This window comes from Triticum dicoccoides, chromosome 3B (genome assembly GCF_002162155.2).
Source record: "Triticum dicoccoides isolate Atlit2015 ecotype Zavitan chromosome 3B, WEW_v2.0, whole genome shotgun sequence".
Lineage (NCBI taxonomy): Eukaryota > Viridiplantae > Streptophyta > Magnoliopsida > Poales > Poaceae > Triticum > Triticum dicoccoides.
This window is the reverse complement of record NC_041385.1, coordinates 377,854,163-377,868,413: the sequence shown is the minus strand read 5'-3', so window position 1 is coordinate 377,868,413 and position 14,251 is coordinate 377,854,163.

The following is a 14,251-nucleotide window of genomic DNA, read 5'->3' as shown; positions in this document are numbered from 1 at the left end:
GTGAGATGTAAAATATTTCTGCCTGGCCAGGCTTGTGTGGTGCTGAAGCGTTTGGTTCATGCCTGGGCCAGGCAAGGCATCAACGTCCCATCAATCAATCCATGCATCAATTATTTAATGCTAATATCCATCCATGTTGCTGTTAGCCTTGTGGCCGCACGACCAGGCACGGCCAGGCATTCGAAATCGGTCGCTTGGGCCAGGCTACTTGCAGTGTCTGGAGTTCAGCCAGGCTAATTAAAGTGCAAGGGAACCCAGCCCAGGCGGGCTTTCTTTTTCACAGCGTAGCAACCAAACAAGCGTGCATGAAATCCAGCCACAACCCCAGGCCATGCAAAAGATGCTCATGACGCAAGCCAAACTGGCCTTATATCTCCTTGGTTCACACATACACATGTCTCGCTCAGGCTATACATATAGACCCATCCAACACTCTTCACCCTTGTTCTCTCTCCATGTGACACACACCCCCCTAAGTACCATAATCCCTCACTCCATCATAGGCTCTATTTGGATCCATGGGTTAGAGTTAGTTTGGGTTAGTTTGGAGTCAACTAACCCAAAAAGATCCAAACAGGAGGGTTAGTTTAGGTTAGATGCATCTAACCCATCCAAAAAAAACTAACCCATCCAAGAGGTGCATATTTGGGTTAGTTCTTCTCGGGACCACTAATAAACACTTTTTTCTCTCACTCTCCCCGCAGCAGATCCCTCCCCACTTCCTCGAAGCTTCTCGTCCTCTCCCTCCCTCCCTCTCGCACCGCCCGTGAAGGTGCCTCGCTGTATACGCGCTCCATCTAACCCTGCCATCCAAACACCTCTTTACTTAGAGTTACTTCAGGTTTAGTTCAAGGTTAGAATCTAACTCTAACCTCTAACTGAGTTAGAGTATCCAAACAGGGCCATAGGCGCAAGCACTCCCCCCCCCCCCTCCTAAGTATGAGTATCTCTTCCTAGCCATCAGCAACACACGTATTATCTCCTTCCATCCATACGTCTATCTCGATATCTCTCGGGGCATCTTCTATCGCGCACACACCTTGTCACTCGATCTCCCACCCATGTAGTCCCATCACGATCTCCAGGGGATCTCTCTATGACAAACATACACTCTCTCCTCCCCACGTCTGCATTTTCTCCGTACGTCTCTCTCGACCTCTCTCCCTTGTTTGTCAGACCCCCCTTGGACACGTGCTAGGGGTCTTCCTCTCTCGGTTTCAAACAACCACACACTATCTCCTCACCTTGCCTCCGTTGTCGAAGATGCATGTGTGATATGTTTGCATAAGACACGCACGCTTTTTCTCTACTTTTATCATGTGTTGTCCATGTCTCTTTCACACACGCACACACATTTTTTCACTCTCTCTCTCTCTCTCGTTAGGGACTCTGTCACGTCCATAAGCATATGGATGTTTTGAAAAGTCAAACCTCAGAAAAGTTTGACCAGGTATATGTGGAGAAAAACATTTACATCTGGAACGATCAGTAGATTCATCACAACATGTACTTACTTCATACGATCATTTATCTTTGGTATTGCAAATATAAGTAATTTCTTTATAAACTTGGTCAAAGTTTCAAAAGTTTGACTTAAAAAAAATGTTGTAACTACATTATCGAACGGAGGGAGTAGCTCTTTCTCTCTCTCTCTCTACTATCTCTCACGGGCCTCCCCTCTCACTCGAACTCTCTATACCGACGGATTATACGCTCACTGTGTCAGCGTATAGCTCCGTATTTGTTTAGTTGACCGGTCAACCAATCCACATGCTGCATTGTTAGCTCGTGTTCTGTATCTTGGTGAGCTGGCCCATGTGGCAGTGGGTGAAAATAAGTAAACTAGAGGCCCATCTGACATGCGGTGAAGTAAACGAAGTTGAAACCACTCGGGGTAGCACCCCGCACGCTAGTAAATTGAGGGCGCATTGAGGACAAACTTCTTGCGCGTGAAGGACGCACTCATGCACAATTCACCACTGCGCGGCAGCATGCACAGAAGGACGCACTCGCGCACACCCGGCACACAACACACACCAGCACACGTGTACACCGGCATCGCCGCCGGTTGAGATGGACGGTGAGGCAGCCAACAAGCGGAGGAGGCTCGAGCCAAAACCGCATCCGGCGAGCCTGGAGTTCATCAGCAGCCTCCCCGACGACATGCTGCTCGTCATCATCGGCCTCCTCCCCACCAAATCTGCCATGCGGACCGCCCTGCTCTCCCGGCGGTGGCGCCTCCTCTGGCGCTGCGTCCCCCTCAACCTCACCGTCGACAGCTGCCTCTGCGACGGGGATTGCAAATGCATGGCTGCAGTCTCCAAGATCCTTTCATCGCACCCTGGGCCAGCTAGACGCCTTGACATCCGCATGTTCAATACTAACTGCAAGGTCCAACCCAAGTTCGACGAGTGGTTCTTATCCCCCGCCCTAGATCAGCTCGAGGAGCTCAGCTTTGAAGCTGGACGATGTCGCTCTCTGCCGCCATCTACGCTCCGCCTCACGCCAACGCTGCGCCGCGCCAGCTTCAGCTCCTGCTATCTTCCCCAGATTAATGCCGCACCCGCCCTTCTTCTCCCTCAACTTAAGCAGCTCGACCTCTTCGACGTTTTCATCTCGAAGAAGGCTATGGAGCACCTGCTCCGCAGCTGTACTGCGCTCGAGTACCTTCGTCTTGAGCAGAACCACGCGTTCATTAGCCTCCACATTGCCTCGACGAATCTCCGATGGATTTATGTGTCTTGCTGGCCCCACAACAAGACATCAATTGGGAAGAGATCACTCCAGCTGTTCCACGTTATGGTCATTGAGAATGTGCCTTTCCTTGAGAGATTACTTGTATCGGATCTAGAAGGTCCAACAAAAATCAGGGTCATTGATGCGCCAAAATTGACAGCATTGGTGTACTCGTCTGCCAAATTCTCCAAACTCTTTATTGGATCCGTAATCGTTTAGGTACAGCACTCATCTTCTTCTCCGTCTTCTTGAAATTCACATTTTTTAATTTCTTCTTGATGTATTTACGACCATCTTCCAGAAAATGATTCCCACAAGCTTGACCCAGTCCATGCGCACAGTGAAGATCTTAGCACTAAAATCTGTCGGCCCCAATCTGGATCAAGTTGTTGGATTCCTTACATGCTTTCCGTGCATGGAGAAGCTACTCATCGAGGTGAAACTTCTTTCCTATAAGTAAACGGTAATCACAATGTAGCTCTATTTTTTCGTAATTTTCCCAAATTACGATGACAAGTGTAGTGTTCAAAACTGCATCTGCGCACTACACCGAAAGAAATGTTTTTAGTATTTTTTTTCTCACGTGATCACCTGCATCGTTTTTATGTTGTACCACTATAGTAGCCTAGGCTAGTCATAGTGGAAAGTAACTTAGACTACTCCAGTAACTCTATGGTTACGCTAAGAGCAAGTACTACCTCCCTCTGGTTTACTCTTCCAATTTTGTAGTATCAAAATTTGACCATAGATTTAACTGACAAAATGTTAATGCATGTCACTAAGAACTATATCATTGGATTCGTATTTGAACATAATTTCAAATGGTGTAATTTTTAGTGACATGCATTGGTATTTTCTTAGGTAAATCTATGGTCAAAATTTTATACTAAATACGAGGTAGTATTCCCTCCGTCCCAAAATTCTTGTCTTACATTTGTTTAGATACGGATGTATCTAACACTAAGATGTAACTAGATACATCCGTATTTAGAAAAATTTAAGACAAGAATTTTGGGACGGAGGGAGTACAAATGTGGGCTATGTAGGCCAAAACATGTGCCAAATTCACTTGTGATGCATTTGGCATCGATGCCCCTCCATTGCTCACCTGGTGCCCAATCTGGATCACCTAGTTTGCTCCGGTGCCAAATTAACTCACGCAATGAAAAAACACTGTGTGGGAAAGAGAGAGGACTGAGGCAATAAAAAACACTTGTTTGGGAGAGTGAGAGGCTGGTGTAGTTGGTTTGATTGATTTGTTTATACATGTGGGTCTGTGTGCACAACGGTGCCAACTCTCTCACATCGCGAGAGCGGTGCCAAAATCTTTTGATTTGACATCGACGCGTATTATGTGGCATACTTTTGCGAAATATGGCATCGGCCACATAGTGGAAGGCAACAAATGCCCAAGCTCTTCACGTGCTCCTAGTTAAATGAGAGGAAATAGAAAGAGAGAGAGAGAGAGAGAGAGAGAGAGAGAAAATATCACTAGCCAGCCAACCCTATCGTATGAGCGAATGATATTGGTACCTCTTGATGACATGGCAATCTTATGCAGCCAGCTGCTCTAATATGTTCTCTTCTTTTGCAGATAAAAAAAGACCCAAAAGTGAAAAATGTGCTGCACTATAACAATCTCATCGAAGATCTCCATCTTACAGAAATTTATTTGATCGACTACCGAGGCAGCACATCTGAGATTAAATTGGCCAGGTTCTCTGTTCTGGAGGCAAGTGTGCTCAAGGTAATGAGGTTTGGCGTTCTCTGGTGCAACAATGAATGGCGTGCTGATCACCGCAAGCGTCTAAGCCTAAATGACAAAGTCTCCGCAGAAGCTGAATTTGTTTTTGAAACATCAAGTGGCCAGAGACTCGAAAACTTATTTGCCCATTAGTGACTTGTCAGGGCGGTGGATTTTAGTTTGTACGATAACGCTGCATCCACCTAAAGTAACGAAAGTTCTTACGTAAACTTCCTAGTAATTCCCTCTTCCTAGGTGCAGCATTACTCCTAACATTTGTAATATCAGTTTGAAACTTGTAATATTGCCGTGTCCTATTCCTGCGTTTTCAAAATCCTGCGAATCAAACAGGTCCTGAGTTGGTGATGATGTTGTGCCTCCCATCTTTCACCAATAGCCGTCGGATCTAGATCTGACGCATACAAACCAAGCTTCTCCATTTTTGCAAAAAGATGCCCGCACATTTTCCCTATTTACAAACAACTCCTTGTCTCTCACAATCAGGCTTATATCCTCCCCACCACATCTAGAAGGCCATGGAAAAATCTTGCGCGATGGCCGCTGCCAGAGCCGTCCACCCCCAATATTGGTGTTCCGTGCAATGCACAGGCATCTACGCACGGGAAATTATGTCGAACAGGGCTAGTTGTAAGCAGGCTAGCTCTACAGCCATGATGATAGTGACTGTAGATGGTGAGGCTGACTATGGTATGCCGAACACGGCGCCTATACTCAGGTGTCATCTCCGGCGCAGGGTCTTGTCACTTCACTGTGAGGAGCAGCACGTAATAATTTGACCAACGGGTAGTACAATGCTAGTACTCCTACTACTACATTGGTAGTACTACTACTAGTACTAGTAGCACCACCGTCTGGATTTAGGAGTACTACCACATCCATCTAGATTTTAGTATTTGACTAGCAATATCTAGTAATGCATGTCACAAAAAATGTACTACTCCCTCTGTAAATAAATACATGGTGTTTTATTACTATCGGCGAGAGAACTTAATGTTTTTTTGCTAACTAGAGTACTAATAGGATTATATGCAATGAACTAAACACTGCATGTCATGTTTGGTAGTCTCAAGTCATTGAAAGCATGCACGGCCCACATCTCTTATTGGTTGATATGTCACGAAATAAGAAACTAGGAGGGAGTTAATGCACCGTGCCTAAGTGTTTTGGGATTATTTGGTTTTCGTTATGTGACTTACACAACATTTTTGTTTACATGCATTAACATTTTATTATTTAAATCAAAGGTCAAAACTTGGCGCAAAATGCAAAGGGGACCAATAAACCAGTAAACATCAAACTTCTCTTGTTTGGCCCCAACTAGAGGTCCAGTGAGATGACTATACTCCACCAGCATGGAGGGGGACGCAGCTTTATTGACTTATGGCAACTGCCTTTGGGTGAATGACACGTGGGTCCAGGGGGTGGCTGGCCCACCTATCATACAGCCAAAGGTAGGTGCAGTAGAGGGCCGAGGAGTAGTACGAAATCCTACGCACCTACGCACGCTAACCAAGGGCAAGAGTGATCACTCGAATCGCAAGATCAGTTGACTACTACCTCCGTCCTGGTTTATTAGTCTCCTTTGTAATTTGTGCTAAATTTTGACCAAAGATTTAACTAACAAAATGTTGATGCATGTCAACAAAAATTATATTTTTGGATTCGTATTTGAACATAGTTTTCAGTGATATAATTTTTAGTAACATGCGTAAACATTTTGTTAGTTAAATCTGTGGTCAAAATTTGACACGGATTACAATGGGGACCAATAAACCAGGACGGAGGTAGTAGAAGCTAAGGTAGACCCATGTAGGCAATGAGCGCGAGCATCAGCCGGCTGTGCCAGATGGTCCACGACGCCGGCCTGCGGCCCGGCAACGAGGAACGTCTCCAGGTAGTATTGCTTGAGGCCGCCAGGGCAAGGGGCCGCTTGGACGACAGCTTCGTCTCCTTGTTCGACGAGGTCCTCGTCGCTTTCCTCGACAAGTTCACCATCGTCAAGAAGCCCGCGGACGACTTTGACGTAAGCCTCCAATCGACGCGCCCAGGCTCTACGATGCCCGCCACCCTGAACAGCCACTATGGTGACAACCTCTTTGATGCGCTGGTGGCCCTGCAACTGCCCACCGTCGCGCCGAAGAATGTCCACCTCGAGGTCGTGCTCGCCGCCCAGCGCCTGGCGCAGCAAGACACCATCGACATAATCACCCACGTCTACATGCAAATCGTCCACAAGGACTACTACATGCAAGAGGAAGACGATAGGACACTGGCCTTCTTGGACCGCAGGGCAACCTTGGACGGCACTGTTCAGAAGCACGTTGAGCTTGCTGCCAATGCCGCTGCTCCTCACACGTCGGTTGGTGACCCGGCGCACTAGGGCGTGAGGATGTCATTGATGGATCCATATGTATTTTTATCTTTCCGTCATATCCATGTAGTAGTATATGATACTACAGTAATTATCTTACCTTTCGCATCAACTTCATAATTTTCGTATGTGCTCCATGCATGAACGGCGCCAGAACCAAACTTATCATTACTCTAGGCAAAATCGTTATTTTGTATCTATCGATCACACCATGGAGCAGAACCAAAATTTACAAGTTATGAGTTCAAAAGGAAAAGCCTGCCGTGTTCGCATCGCACCCCCACACGATTGGTCCGGCACGCCGCTCAAGCGGGAATGCGTGCGGTGTTGCATTTTCACTTACAAGTGGGACCGTAGTTGAGCAAACCGACTATCGGCAAACCCCCACCCCGCCCACCGCGCGATGGCTGAGAAAACAGGAGGGAGAAGAGATGGCTGTAGCAGGGACTCCAAGAAAATTTGTGTCGGATGGGACTCATGTGGGTGGCGTGTGTCGTACTGCTAGACGTGAATGCTAGTTATGGCCCATGCCACCCCACTATATCGAGCCTATATCGAGGTACATAGAACAAATTTCATGCAGTCTGTGCTCAGCCCTCCTCTATCTCTCTTCTCAGCCAGCCAGTGGAGGAGCGGAGCCCATCGTCTGTTTGCTCACATGTGGTACCACATGTCAGTGAAAACGCAAGCGGACCCACTGAACCTGCACATCTTCCACCTCAACGTGCTGGTGATGAAAAACAAATCCAAGAAAGATCTTCGGTGGCCGCTTTTGGAGTTTCTCAAGAGTAGTAAGATTCTATTTACAGTTTAACCAAAGATGCACATCTCGTGGCTTCAACTACCACTCTATTTTCTTTCATGACACGACCTGGATGCTGGATGTCCCACGTGTCGGCAAAAGGAGGAAGAACCCGACCAAATCTTCGGTTGTGCTCTCGGATTAGACTAGTTGTGCTAACTTAAAAATTTTATTGTGTACTCCCTCCGTTCCAAAATACTTGACTTCCATTTGTCCAAAAATGGATGTACCTATATACTAAAACATGTCTAGATACATATATATTTTGACAAATAGAAGGCATGTATTGTGCAACGGAGTTAGTAGAATGGATGCAAGTTTCTGTATTGGGAAGAAGATTACATCCATATATTGATAGAGCGCAATTTAGTAGATGTTGTATCACTTTTAGCTAGCACAGAGGCTATAGATGAGATTAGTGCACTGGTTGATACTCCTACTTGGTATGCATGTTGCTGCTTAGATGCAGAGAAAAACGGACTGGAGGGAGTACTAGAATAGAGGCTAGACATGAGACTAGATGCGAGGAAGCAATGTCTACTTGTTTACACTCAAAGAAGAAAGAAGCACGCAAGATCGAGCCTCCGCAGATCAACAATGAATGCATCAAGAAGGCACTAATCCAACTTACAGGAGTAGTAAAATGTATTCTTGTGGTTGTTGTTTTCTTTGGTCTTGCTTTTCTAGTCAAAATTATCGTTGGAGTTCATGCAAAATGGAGGTCCGTTTGGGGTCCTGCGTTGCAGTTGGCCTTACAAGTGGGACCGCAGTTAAGGAAACCGACTATTGGCAAACCCCCACCTCGCCCGCAGCGCGATGGCTGAGTTAGAGAAACGATGAGGTTGAAGAGATTGCTCTGGCACGGACTCCAAGAAATATGGTGTGAGATGGAAGTCGTGCTGGTGGCGTGTGCCGTACTCCTGGATGTGAATGCTTGTTCTGGCCCATGCCACCCTACTACTCCTACTACTTACTATATAGTACTAGTAGTATCGAGGATTCGAGGTGCTGGTTACATAGTACAATATGGCTACAGTAAAAACACCCGCACGACGCGCGAAGCATGTGAAGCTAGTACAAATAGTGCACTACTATTGTTGATTGGCCTCATCCGATAACCTGTTGTAATGCACGTACAATTATGTATTCAAAAAATATTTTTTTGCCTCGTCGCACCACTCACTCACAGAAGCAACTCGAAAGCCATTCATAAATTTAGTAACTTTATCACAGGCATATAATTTTATTGCATACAACAGGTCATCAACCCACATCGATAACGAGGATACATTATAAATACTGAAGTTTTCACCACACAACAAATAACAAGAAATGAAATGAACTTCAACTCAACCATTCCTCGGCGTTGGAAACGCTTGCTTTGAACCACAAGTGATTCTCTGGGACGGGCCATCCATTGTCGATCTGGAGACCAACGCAGGACTGATCATCCAGGCTGAAGCGGCCTACTATATCAGTACCAGGGTAGGGAACCACCCAAATGTCCGAGGTATAGACACAGTTGCTTCTCATAAATGGTAGTAACATTGTATCAGCAGTAGTTGGATCGCCTTTCACCATCATTGGATAGTTTTGTCCAAGGAAGAGCGAGTTTTCTCCAAGACTATCAATTCTGTACTAGGGAGAAGGAGTTGGCGCTAGCACACTAGTATCCATCCTGAATACCATGCAACGGGTGTTGGAATAGGTCCGGAGAGTGCGACCATGGGAGACTACACCTGCTTCCTTAGCAGTAACATCATCAGTGGGCTGTATACACACGAGAAGAGGTGATCCATCGGAATTAGTTGCCAGGCGCCAAATAGTATATGGGCACTGCTCGTCCTCATGCTCGTGATCATCACCATCATCATCTCCCGCTTGGTTATAAAAATCTTCAAGTATAGGTGGTGGAATGTTCACAGGACCTTGGAAACACAAGAAGAAGGTTAATTAGTAAGGTTGGCCATAGTGGGGGTAACATAAGTAGTATCATGCACTTGGGACTCGCAAACATGCTTATGTGGCAGGCAATTAAGGAAGAGAGAGATGGTTATAGTAACATAGGTAGATACCGTAATATAATAAATGTGATGCTACTATGTGTCATGCATGGCAATAAATGAGACCACCTATGATACTAATCTAAGATACTACTATGCACTATAGAGGTAGTAACATAAACTGGTAACATATGCACGTTACTAGTCTAAGTTACTCCCCACTATGACCAGCCTAAAGAGAAACTTGCTAACCCGCATGCATGTGGATGAAACAATTATAATTACGGTGGAAGACAAACGTACCGAAACAACGAGGATGCCATGCAAAAACAGTGCCACGAGTGGTGGCAGCAAACACAAGGCCCTCGTATTGAATTGCATCAAAGTACTCATCCGTGTACAGAAACTGATTTTTGAGCAATATCCATCAAGTCAAACCACTAAGGACGGCAACAAGCTTGTCGAAGATAGCAACAACTCCATAGTTGTTGTAATTCCAAGAGCGGTTGGGAACTCGAGAAATTGCTATCTTTCATAGAAGACAGTCACCATGATTGTATTTGAACGTGCGTACAATACTGGTGTGCTCAACCTCTGGGCAGTCTGCTGAGATTTTTGGAAGTGGAACCCGGTCACGAGTGTACACATTCACAAGTTCCCACTCGCAGTTGGACCCAATGTAAACAACCCAATTTCCATTTGCGCCTGCCCAAGCCTTGCCCTCAAGTGATGGCATCTTAACATCATATTATCATTATCAAGCGGCATCAACTTGCACAGGGCGAGGCCTCCGTCATGACGGCGCCAGTCATCAAGGTCACGGCGAAGAAGATAGGGGAGATCAAACCGCTCCTTGACTCTTGGGTTCCTTGTAATGATGTTATTAGTTGAGTCAAGAATGGGCTTGAACGAACCTGCCATGCTAGCCGAGGTGATGATGTCGCACCGATCAATGAGTTCCTACACCATGTCATCTTTTAGATCGGGCAAGAATAACGGGGTTATTTCTGTCCTGGTCCCTCCATGGAGAAGACGATCGAACAATGACAGTAGAAAGGGTAAAGGGCTGAAGGAAAATGGAGGAGGGAGAGGAAGAGCGTGCGACAGTAGTTCCAAATCGAGAGGGAAAGGCGAAGAGTCGGTGGACGGTTGCCAGTTTGCCACGGTTCACGCAGGGGCGCTCGGCCTACACGTCGGTTCGGAAATACTCCTACTGCTCGCCGTCGTCTCACTGATATGTTGGAACGGGACCACATGTCAATGAAACATGGTGTGTAATTTCTCGTGCAAAATGCGATCTCGCCGCGTTGGCCCGAGGTGTCGCATTAGTTATCGAACTTTATTTTTTTAATGGCGTGCCATTCAGTTTTGAAGCACGACTAACTGGTACTGTACGCAGAGAAAATATAAAGTACTCTACCACTACTCCACCTCCAGTACTAGTAGTATAATGAAGATACATAGGCTGGAGCTTCAGCACTTTCTTGCCAAGGGCTGCCCGCTTGCTTCTCAACCTACCACCCTCTCTCCAGATCTAAAAAAGACGGCCCCTCTCTCCCTCCTCACCGGTGGTCACAGATCCGCCGGGGAAGAAAAGGATTTGCAGCGTTGACACACTCGTCGTCAGCGAGCAAGGTCACGCACTGACGACAAGGCCGTCCTCTCAAACCTAGCGCCCGCGCGGGATGGCCTCCGTCCCCAAGCTCGCTGCCGTAGTGTGTGCGGAGGACGACGACCTCGAGCGAAGCCACTTCCCGCCGACCCTCAGGTATGCTACCTCTTTTCGAACCATACCCTTGTTCTATTGCCCCATCTGGCATGTCGTTGCATGTGGATCTTTTTCCACTCCACCATCTTCCCAATTTGCTATCCTCTGCTCTGCTGGCCACGCAGACGAAAACCATAATTTGCACTATTAAAGGAAACCCTACTTCATGCACACTAATGCATGTCTGTGTTGAATAAGGAAAGGAAGGGAGACTGTACTGTCCAAGAGAGTAGGCATCGAACCCGCATCTAGGTTGAAAAGGGGAAAATCAGTAGCTAAGGTACGAGTCTCGTGTCTCTTGGTTGAAGAAGGGTAGAAAGGCATGGCAACGCAATAGAGAATGACCAGGTCGATCGGTTTGTTGTCCTCACATAGGAAAAAGGTGGCTAAAGAGAACAAAAATGGGACGTAATCCACATATGCTGCCTGAATATTTGTTGCTCTGGGCAACCATACCTCCCTCACCATTCTGCGTCCGTGGAGGTACATCGTACTGGTGTGCCCACTGTCTGAATGGGCCTCCCATGCTCTTATTGCCACTTTTTTTGCTATTAGTATAACGCCAGCAGTCAAGTCAAGCAATGCTACTGCTAAAGTGATGCCACATTCAACAAATGCTGCTCTCAGTCTAATGCCACAGATAAATTAAAGTAGTGCCATTTAATGTCACTGGATCATTTCAGGGTTAGCTGTTGATTGTGGATGTACTAAAGATTTTTCAGCTAAGGCATTCTAATGTTGTTGCACCGCCAGTATACCAACGATGGAACTTGTTACTACCTTCAGATTTTTGCACGGTTAATGCTCATAGATTACATACCTCACTTTCATGAGATAAGTTAATTATTTTGTACAGTGTCACCAAAATGCCAAGGCGCTGATGTCATTTTATTTTGGTTAAACTGCACAGACAATTATGAAGACAAGAGGAAAGGTCAAGAGTGGGCACCTCCTCCTCCGGCTGTTCTCTTGATTCGTGCGATCAAGTTTTTCTGTTTGATCAATTATCAAGAGTGGGATAGCAATTTTTAAGGTCCCCCCGAGTTCGAAATGATATTTACCTTGGAGGTACATGGTTTGCAATTTTTTAATACTCTCATTAGTTAATAATGCTAGTTACCTTCAGACTTCTGTATTTGGTTTAATTCTCATGCACATCTAGTATACCAACGCTAAAACTTGTTACCTTTACATTTTGTATTGTTAATTCTTATAGAAACCTTCCAGTGCTAGAGTTTATTGAAATCTGTTCAGTAAAACCATTGTACTGTACCCTGTAATAAACTAACTACTCTACTGTTGCACTAGCCACTAGATTAGTGTATATTTGTAGTATTGGAATGGTGTTGCATTAGCGTATGGACATAAATAAAGTGTGGCAAGCTTTCCCAGATATGTGCTCAAGAAAACTACTTCCTGTTTTTCTAAATACTAGACGTTTGGGTACTTTAAATTGAACCGCGAAAACGTCTTATATTAAGGAACAGAGGGTGTAGAGTTCACTCAAATAATCCCTATAAAGCTAGTCACACCTTTGTTAAAATTCATGTTCATTATGTTATCGGAGGAGGTCTATATGTTTGTCTCTAATGCATGTCTACTACATACCCGACATCATGATGTAATGTTAAGTCATTTCCTTTTGTATAGTGTCACTAAATTGTCAAGGCGGTGATGGCATTTTATTTTAGTAGAACTGCACAAAATTTGCTTAAAAGAAGAGGAAAGGTCAGGAATGGCTCGTTTTTCAGAAAAAACTATGTATGCCTTCCTGACATCAGCCGTTGTTGCTTTATTTATTCCTTCAAACAGGTGGTTAGAAACAGTCTTGCTACCGTTTCCCATTAAGAAATTGGAATGCTTATATTTGTGAGTCTATGCTTCAACTAGTGCCACTTTTATAGTAATCACACTTTCAATATCTATGCAAACAGGGATGCTCGATTTTAGTGGAGCTGCACAAAAAGTCCAACTAGTTCAACATTAGGAGCATGTTCTTTTCCAAACCTTTATATCCAATTGGTGGCACTATGAGCTGTTCATTATGAAGGTACATGGTTTGCTACTATCTTGCTACTCTTTTTGTACTGTCATTAGATAGTAATACTAGTGGTTTGCATGTGAATTTATTGGCAGGGTGGACCTACATTGGAGGTGCAGGACAGGATTCAATGATTGGATGCTCAATTTCGGTTGTATCGATTTCACCTCTTCCATCACTGCGAACATGGTGTGGTATATGTTTACTAGCAGACAGAGATGTCTGCCCGTTGCTATTTGGCAAACAAACAAAGTGTCCGCAATTTTGGTTAAACTGCACAAAAGAATAGTATAGTCACTGCATGCAGTGCCATTTGAAAATAGACACAAATATTGGATAGTCACTTCATGGACTATAGAAAAGTAGTACTGTACTATTTACTGGCCAACACTAGGTGCTTCATTGCTCGTCAAGTGGGTTTCCCGCTTGGAAGCCAAAGCTTCGGTGGACCACACCAGCATGGAAAGGGCCAACGCGCGCGAGCAACGCGCCCTATCGCACCTCTGGAAAGTCCGAGGCGAGGCGCAGGACGCCGGTGCCGGCATTTAGCGTGTAACACGGCTGGCGGCCGGCATCGTCTAGTTAGCTAAGAGTAAGTTAGTACTTGTCTAGTGGGAGTAGATAGTTAACTTGGCTATGATGGTTGTCAATGTGGAAATTCAGTACTCTATATGTGGATCAAGCCTGTTACTTTGCTCTGAATGTTGAACTTTCCGTTTGAACATATGGAATGGGCTGTTATTTTTTTAAATGGGTTGTATTTGT